The sequence below is a fragment of the Palaemon carinicauda genome, chromosome 7, assembly GCF_036898095.1.
Source record: "Palaemon carinicauda isolate YSFRI2023 chromosome 7, ASM3689809v2, whole genome shotgun sequence".
Classification (NCBI taxonomy): Eukaryota; Metazoa; Arthropoda; class Malacostraca; order Decapoda; family Palaemonidae; genus Palaemon; species Palaemon carinicauda.
Genome location: NC_090731.1, coordinates 61,928,250 through 61,935,878, shown reverse-complemented (window position 1 = coordinate 61,935,878; position 7,629 = coordinate 61,928,250).

Genomic DNA, 7,629 nt, shown 5'->3' with positions numbered 1-7,629 from the left:
GTTGATCCTCTCGCTCAAACTTTCGAAGCTTTTATTCTCATTAGTCCCCAACTGTGACTTTCTAAAACATTTTAGAATCTAATATAACTAATTCTATTCTTTATGGTTTTAGGGTTGTGGTGGCACGTTAGTAACGTCCTTGCCTGGTGATCGCTAGACAGGGGTTCGAGTCCTGCTCAAACTCTTTAGTTTCTCTGGTTGCTGCAATCTCACCATCATTGTGAACTAAGGATGTGGGGTTTGGGGGAGCATATAGGTCTACCTGCCGAGTCATCAGCATTCATTGCCTGGACCTCCCAGGCAATAGCTTGGGTGGAGAGGGGGCTAGGGCACTGATCATATGTACTGTATATATTGTCAGTCTCTAGGGCATTGTCCTGCTCGCTAGGGCAATGTCACTGTCTGTTGTCTCTGCCATTCATAAGTGGCCTTTAAACCTCTAAAATATCATTCAAAAAGGAGTGCGCATTCCTTAGACTATATTTTCACTTTCATCTTATAACTGCACAAGCCATTTTTTAATAGTCCATAGTTGTACTTTTCTTCTTTTCTTGAAATGAGTTTTTTATACTAGAGATGATGTTTTCGATTTCTACAAATCAGAAATACATCACATTATGTATATATATATATATATATATATATATATATATATATATATATATATATATATATATATATGAGTATGTATGTATGTATGTATGTATGTATGTATGTATGTATGTTCAATTATATCTACACACCAACATAAATAGTTTATGAACGTTCCAGTGCTTTAAAGGGAAGGAGAGAATACTGATGAGAGGTGAGTTGGGTGGTCTGGGAAAAGGCACACACACACACACACACACACACACACACACACAAGACTGAACAGGGCAGGTGTAATGAGGTGAATGGAACGGTTTTTCTTTTGATGCGACTCCCATCAAAGGAATCCGATTCTGTGAATGAGGAGACGAGGCCAACCAGGGTTGCCAGCTTGGCCTTTTTTCAGGCCCAAAAAACTTCAAATTTGGCCTTATTTGAAATTAACGGACCTTAAATAATATATATTTGGTCTTTTTCTACTAATGGGTTGGCCTTTTAAAGCTTCTGTTGATTAGAAGTTGGCCTTTTCCTATTTAGAAATCCTGGCAACCCTGAGTCCAATATCCCTTTGGGAAAAAGAAGAAAGAACGCAAGGTGCATGTTTTATGCATCGATGCTAAGAATCGTTCATTTAGTAAGATTGTGGTGTATGAAGGAAAAAAAGTAAAGAAACAAAATAAAAATCCGTGTATGTAACCTGGTTGTTAGGAAGATAACAAATCAATTCTATGAATTTAACTTGGTGTTTAGGAAGATTGTGGTATAAGAAGACAAAAATTAAGAAACAAAAAAAAAATCTATATATTTAACCTGGTGTTTAGAAAGATTGTGGTATAAGAAAAAAAGGTAAAGAAACTAAAAAAAGAAAAATCCTATGTATTTATCTTGGTATTTGGGAATATTGTGGTATAAGAAGAAAATTGTTAAAAAAAAAAAAACAGGTGTTTAGGAAGATTGTGGTATAAGAAAAAAAGGGTAAAAAAAATCCATGTATTCAACCTGGTGTTTAGGCAGATTGTGGTATAAGAAAAAAAAAAGGTAAAGACAAAAAAATACACGTATTTAAACGGGTGTTTAACAGATTTGTGGTATACGGAGAAAATAGGTAGAGAAACTAAAAAATTCTATGTAATTAACCTGGTGTTTTGGAAGATTGTAGTATAAAAAGAAAAAGGGTAATGAAACAAGGAATTTCCATGTATTTAACCTGGTGTTTAGGAAGATTGTGGTATAAGAAAACAAAAAGTAAAGAAAAAAATACATGTATATAACCTGGTGTTTGGGAAGATTGTGGTATAAGAAGGAAAAAAGGTAGAGAAACAAAAACATTCTATGTATTTAACCTGGGTATATTTTGGTGTTCACACCAAAAACACACATTTACCTCATCGTTTGATATTGTGTACACATTCTCTAATATCCTATGCACGAAACCACACAGGAAACAATAGTAGATAGTTATAACAATGGCCTACTTCAAAGGTCTTCATCAACGAATGGACCATCAAAGAAAAGAGAGAGAAAAAAAAAACTATTCGTGCATTATGGGAACATAAGCTTGCCGTCTTCATCACAGAGGACTACCCCTGTATTCTCTCTCTCTCTCTCTCTCTCTCTCTCTCTCTCTCTCTCTCTCTCTCTCTCTCTCTCTCTCTCTCTCTCTCTCTCTTCTCTTTCAGTGACTGGAATTATTGACGCTGGGTGCAGTTGATGCTGGTATTTCTCCATGCCACAGAGCTTAATGGCATAGAGGATATGCCAGACACATTCCCTCTGGTAAGCTGCCAGAAGGCAGGATTGCATATAGATAGAGGGAGACTCTTAAAGGGATTACGTGAAAGATCACGAACAGAAGCAAGAAATATGAGGTAAAATAACACAAATGATAAAAATGAAAAAATAACGTGAATATTTAGTAGTAGCAGGAAGACCAGGCCCACATGGCTGAGAAATCTGAAACAAGAAATATGAGGTAAAATAAGACAAATGATAAAAATAGGAAAATAACGTGAATAATTGGTAGTAGTTGGAAGGCCCAGGCCCACATGGCTGAAGACTATGAAGCGTGAATTAGGAGATAATGCTTGGTGAAGTAGTGAATTTAAAGCTTGAGATAGAGACGACGGGCGAAATCAAACGGAGGCCCTTTGCTTCAGTAGATGTAGGAGGAGATGATGATGAATAAAAACACACACAACATAAGAGAATTACAAATAAACATTAGAGTAACAAATAGAACGAGAAGGCCTTATCAAACCTAAGACTCCCAGCAGCTGAAAATTTCCAATAACCTTTGACCCTTGATATTACCTGGACAATCAGAATCCTTAGTGGAGAATGTATAGTAAATATGAAATATCTATAAGATTGAATCCAATATTAAAAGAAAAAGTAATTCCCACGGTCGGAGGGGCAGAGAGAACCAGACAGATGGAATGACGAGCAGACTGGTCAATACATACTATAGATGACCCATAGTCAATCCCTACATACAATATCATTGAAATTGACAAATAATACAACTCATGACAGGCTGACAGACAAACTGACCAAAATAATAGGAGGTATCCCTACAGTTTCTTTGGCAGAGGTAATCATTAATTTATCATACGAAATAACAATAATATAAGAAAAATTAATGATTATACAAGGCAGATATTTCTGCAAAATTTGTGTTAACAGCCCCCTGAAACTCGACTTACCAATCTCTGGGAATAAGCATGTCATGGATTTTCCCGAGACTCGTGTACAGCTTCGGATTGGTATAGATCTAATAGAAATCTCATGTACCAGTCCTTATATTTTTTTTTCTAACAGACTGGAGTGCTACGAATGAACTGTGGTACAATTAGGATAGTTCAATCACAATCCGTTATAGCTCTCCAACTTCCTTGCTTTCCTTAGCAAACTTCACGACACTAATTCGCGTTTGAAGGCATATATACTTGTATATCAGGTCAGTGGTGAGTGTACGGGTGGAATGATGCTCTTGTGTATCATAGCGTTGAAACTGGTAAAATCTTTGCTGCTAGATAGTAGCTAAAGGCAAACGACAAGACATATTCGTAACCATAGACTCCTGCCGAACTGATTTTGAAAGATATTCTCCCGAAAATATTTCGTCGTGCCCTTGTGTGAGATGCAAGCATAGTAGCACAATACCATCTACTGTATAGAGAGATTCAGAGAAGTGGGAGCTTCAAGCATTAGCCAGAAAGGATAGCGTGGGATCAGCTTTGCTCAGCTTAAGGGATACAAAACTGAGCCAGACGACCAGGGGATTAACAGGAAGAGACTGGCTAATCCAGAGAGAAGTGGGGTCAGAAAATTATGTAATGGAAAGCTGTACCAGGTAGATACACTTGAACATTTGTCTCAACTTCGGACACTTGCTATTCAAGACCATAGGTCATTATATAAAACTGCATCTGTAAGACAAGTACAAATTGAAGGATATTCACAGGCGAATCTCATGCACTGTTGATATATAAAAAAAATATAGTACAGGTGTAAAAAACAAACAAAAGAAAATGAATGAAAAAACGGGTGCTATGTGACTAGCCTCCTGGTTAGCACTGTGGAAGCATGTTCACCTACCATTCCCATGGCAGCAGATCGATCCCAGCCTGGGACCATGAATTTAAGCTGTTTACTAGGGAGGCCACTGCTGCAGTTGGGCACCACATTGGAGTGTTGGACTTGCCCGGATGATGGTCTGGTGAGCATCTATTCTGATGAAACTGGAATTGAAACCAGACACCTTTTAACCTTTAAAAGGAAATATAAACAAGGAAGAGAAGTGTGGATTAAAAATGCAGTATAGTAGATTATTACTAACTGAACAAAACACGAGAGAATAACTGGAGAAAGTTTAAGGAAATACCACAGCCTCTGTACTTGGTCTTCCACTGTCTTGGGTTAGAGTTATCATGCTTGGAGGGGCACTTGGGCTCATTATTCTATCTTATTTATCTCCTTCCTGTTTTTTTTCTTTCTTTTTTTTAATTCTTATAGTTTATATATAAGAGATTAAAAGCTTATCGTTGTTACTCTTCTTGATATTTTATCTTAATTGTTTATTACTTCTCTTGTAATTTATTTATTTACTTGTTTCATTTCCTCACTTGGCTATTTGTCCTTGTTGGAGCCCTCGTGCTTAAACCATCCGGCTTTTCTAACTAGGGTTGTAGTTTATCTTGTAATAATAATAATAATAATAATAATAATAATAATAGTAATAATAATAATAATAATAATAATAATAATAATAATAATAATGAGGAAGGGTATAAGGTGAAGGCAAAACGTATCATCTATAACAATATTTTAAATCAATTTCCAAAATAGAAACAAATAGAAATAAAAAAAACCATTGTAATGAAAGAAAAGTTTAAAACGAAAAAAAAAGAGATATCGTGAATGAAAAGGCAAAAATGGAAAAGAGCATGAGATAGAAGGACAAACAAGAGAATCTGCAAATTCTGGAATAAGAACCAAAAGAAATGAGCAAGAGAAAGAGGGAAAAGCATATTAAATGGCCGACATAACTCAATGGAAAGATTTCGTGAACCCGAGGGGATTATTGGTAAGGGAGAAGTCACATGAAACATATATTTCATGAAGGATTTGTGAAGAATAACTCGAAGGAAATGTATCTAACAGAGGGGAAATTGATGATATGGAATTCTCTAGAGGAAAAAATATAACATCGGAAAAAAATCCTGGAATAGATTTCGAAAATCAATGTACGATAGAGGAAACAATTCGGGAATGAGATAAATGAACTTCGTAGAGGAGAAGAAGATAAGGTAGAAGATAATGTGACGGGCCGAGAGAGGAGTTGTGAACTCAAAGGCAGATTGGAAACGACTGAGTTATATTGTTGTGGAACACTCTCCTTATATACAAAACCTCAAGGCAACAGGACATGACAAGTTCACAAGACAGACAATATCACAGAGGAAAAACCAGACATGAATTTTCATGTTCGTTTTAATGCGAGGGAGGAGCGAAGATACAAGCATAATATATACAAAAGGAATTATGTACAATTGTGTGAAACACGGTTGGTACATGGCTCCCCCCCTAAAAATGACATACTGTACATGTTAAATAGGGCGCCCTGATCTAGAGAGGCGAACTGTAGGCGGGTCATCTGGCAGAAGATAAGCAGGTTTTAGACGATCAATGGAGACCCAGTCTTCTTTGCCCCGAATGTTTAGGAGGAATGCTTTCGGACTGCGTCGGATCACAAGGAAAGGTCCCGTGTAAGGGGGCGTTAACGGTGGCTTGCTGGTATCGTTGCGCAGGAAGACGTGTGTTGCAGAGTGCAAGTCCGTTGGTATGTGATGCTTCGCTGGGGGCTTGTAAGTCTGGCGGCACGGAGTAAATTTTCCCACGACGTGACTTATGCGCTGGAGATCGTCGGAGGAGGTTGTAGAAGGAAAAAAACTCGGCAGGGACGACCAACGGGTCGCCATACACCATTTCGGCTGCCGAGACGTCGAGGGCATCTTTAGGAGTGGTCCTTAGTCCAAGGAGGACCCAGGGAAGCTGAGTAAACCAGTTGCAATCCTTGCAGCGGGACATCAAAGCTGCTTTGAGAGTGCGATGAAAACGTTCAACCATTCCATTGGCAGCGGGGTTGTAGGCCGTTGTCTGATGTAGGGTGATGCCCAGGAGATTCACTAATGACGTCCATAATTGAGAGGTGAAAGTGGTTCCCCTGTCAGAAGTAATATGCTCAGGGATACCGAATCTTGAAATCCATCCAGAGAGTAAGGCAGATGTACATGAGGCGGACGTTGCAGTTTCCATGGGAATGGCTTCAGGCCAACGAGTGGAGCGGTCGATGACGGTAAACAGGTAACGATGTCCTTGTGATGTGGGTAGGGGGCCTACAACGTCGACGTGAATGTGTGCGAAACGACGCTGAGGTTGAGGAAAGGTGCCCACTCCTGAATCCGTGTGTCGATGTACTTTGGAAGTTTGGCAAGATGTACAGGCACGGACAAAATCCTTAGCATCCTTAGAAATGCCGTGCCAAATGAACTTTGCCTTCAGCAGCTGTGCAGTAGAACGGCACGAGGGATGTGAAAGGCCGTGGATGAATTCAAACACCTGTCGGCGCATGGGAGCAGGAATCCAAGGTCGCGGTCTACCAGTACTGACGTCACATAGGAGGGTGGTGTTGGAGTTTTCGAGGGGAAAATCCTCCCAACGGAGGGACGTGCAGGATGTCCTACAAGCTTGATACTCTGGATCCTGTCGTTGAGCTTCAGCCAGGGCGTTGTAATCCAATCCCAGTTGAACGGCAGCCAACGTGTTTCTTGACAGGGCATCGGCAACGGGATTAATTTTCCCAGGGACGTATTGGAGGGTGCCATTGTATTCAGCCACGGCTGAGAGATGTCGGCGTTGACGGGCGGACCAGGCGTCAGACTGTCGAGTGAAGGCGTGCACCAGAGGCATGTGGTCTGTGCGAATGACGAAGGGCGTACCTTCTAAGAAATGGCGAAAGTGACGGACAGCCAAGTGCACCGCCAGCAATTCTCGATCGAAGGTAGAATAACCCGATTCTGCCTTGGACAGTTTTCTGCTGAAGAAGGCCAATGGGCGGGGCGAGCCTTTGACCACCTGCTCGAGTACTGCACCAATAGCGACGTCGCTGGCATCAGTGGAGAGAAGGAGAGGGGCGTGTGGGATAGGAAAAGTGAGAGCCGCAGCAGTTGATAGGGCCTTCTTTACATTGCAGAAGGCTGCTTCTTGAAGGGGACCCCACTTCAGGTCCTTTGGCTTGCCCTTGAGGGAGGCGTAGAGGGGAGCAAGAGTGGCGGCAATGGCTGGCAGAAAACGGTGATAATAGTTGATCATGCCCAAGAATTCCTGCAGAGCTTTGACGGTCGAGGGCACGGGGAAATTCTGAACGGCTGCTACCTTCTCAGGGAGGGGATGGACTCCTTCAGGAGTATTACGGTGCCCTAAGAACGACACTTCGTTGGCGCCAAAGGTACACTTGTCGTACCGGACTACAAGGCC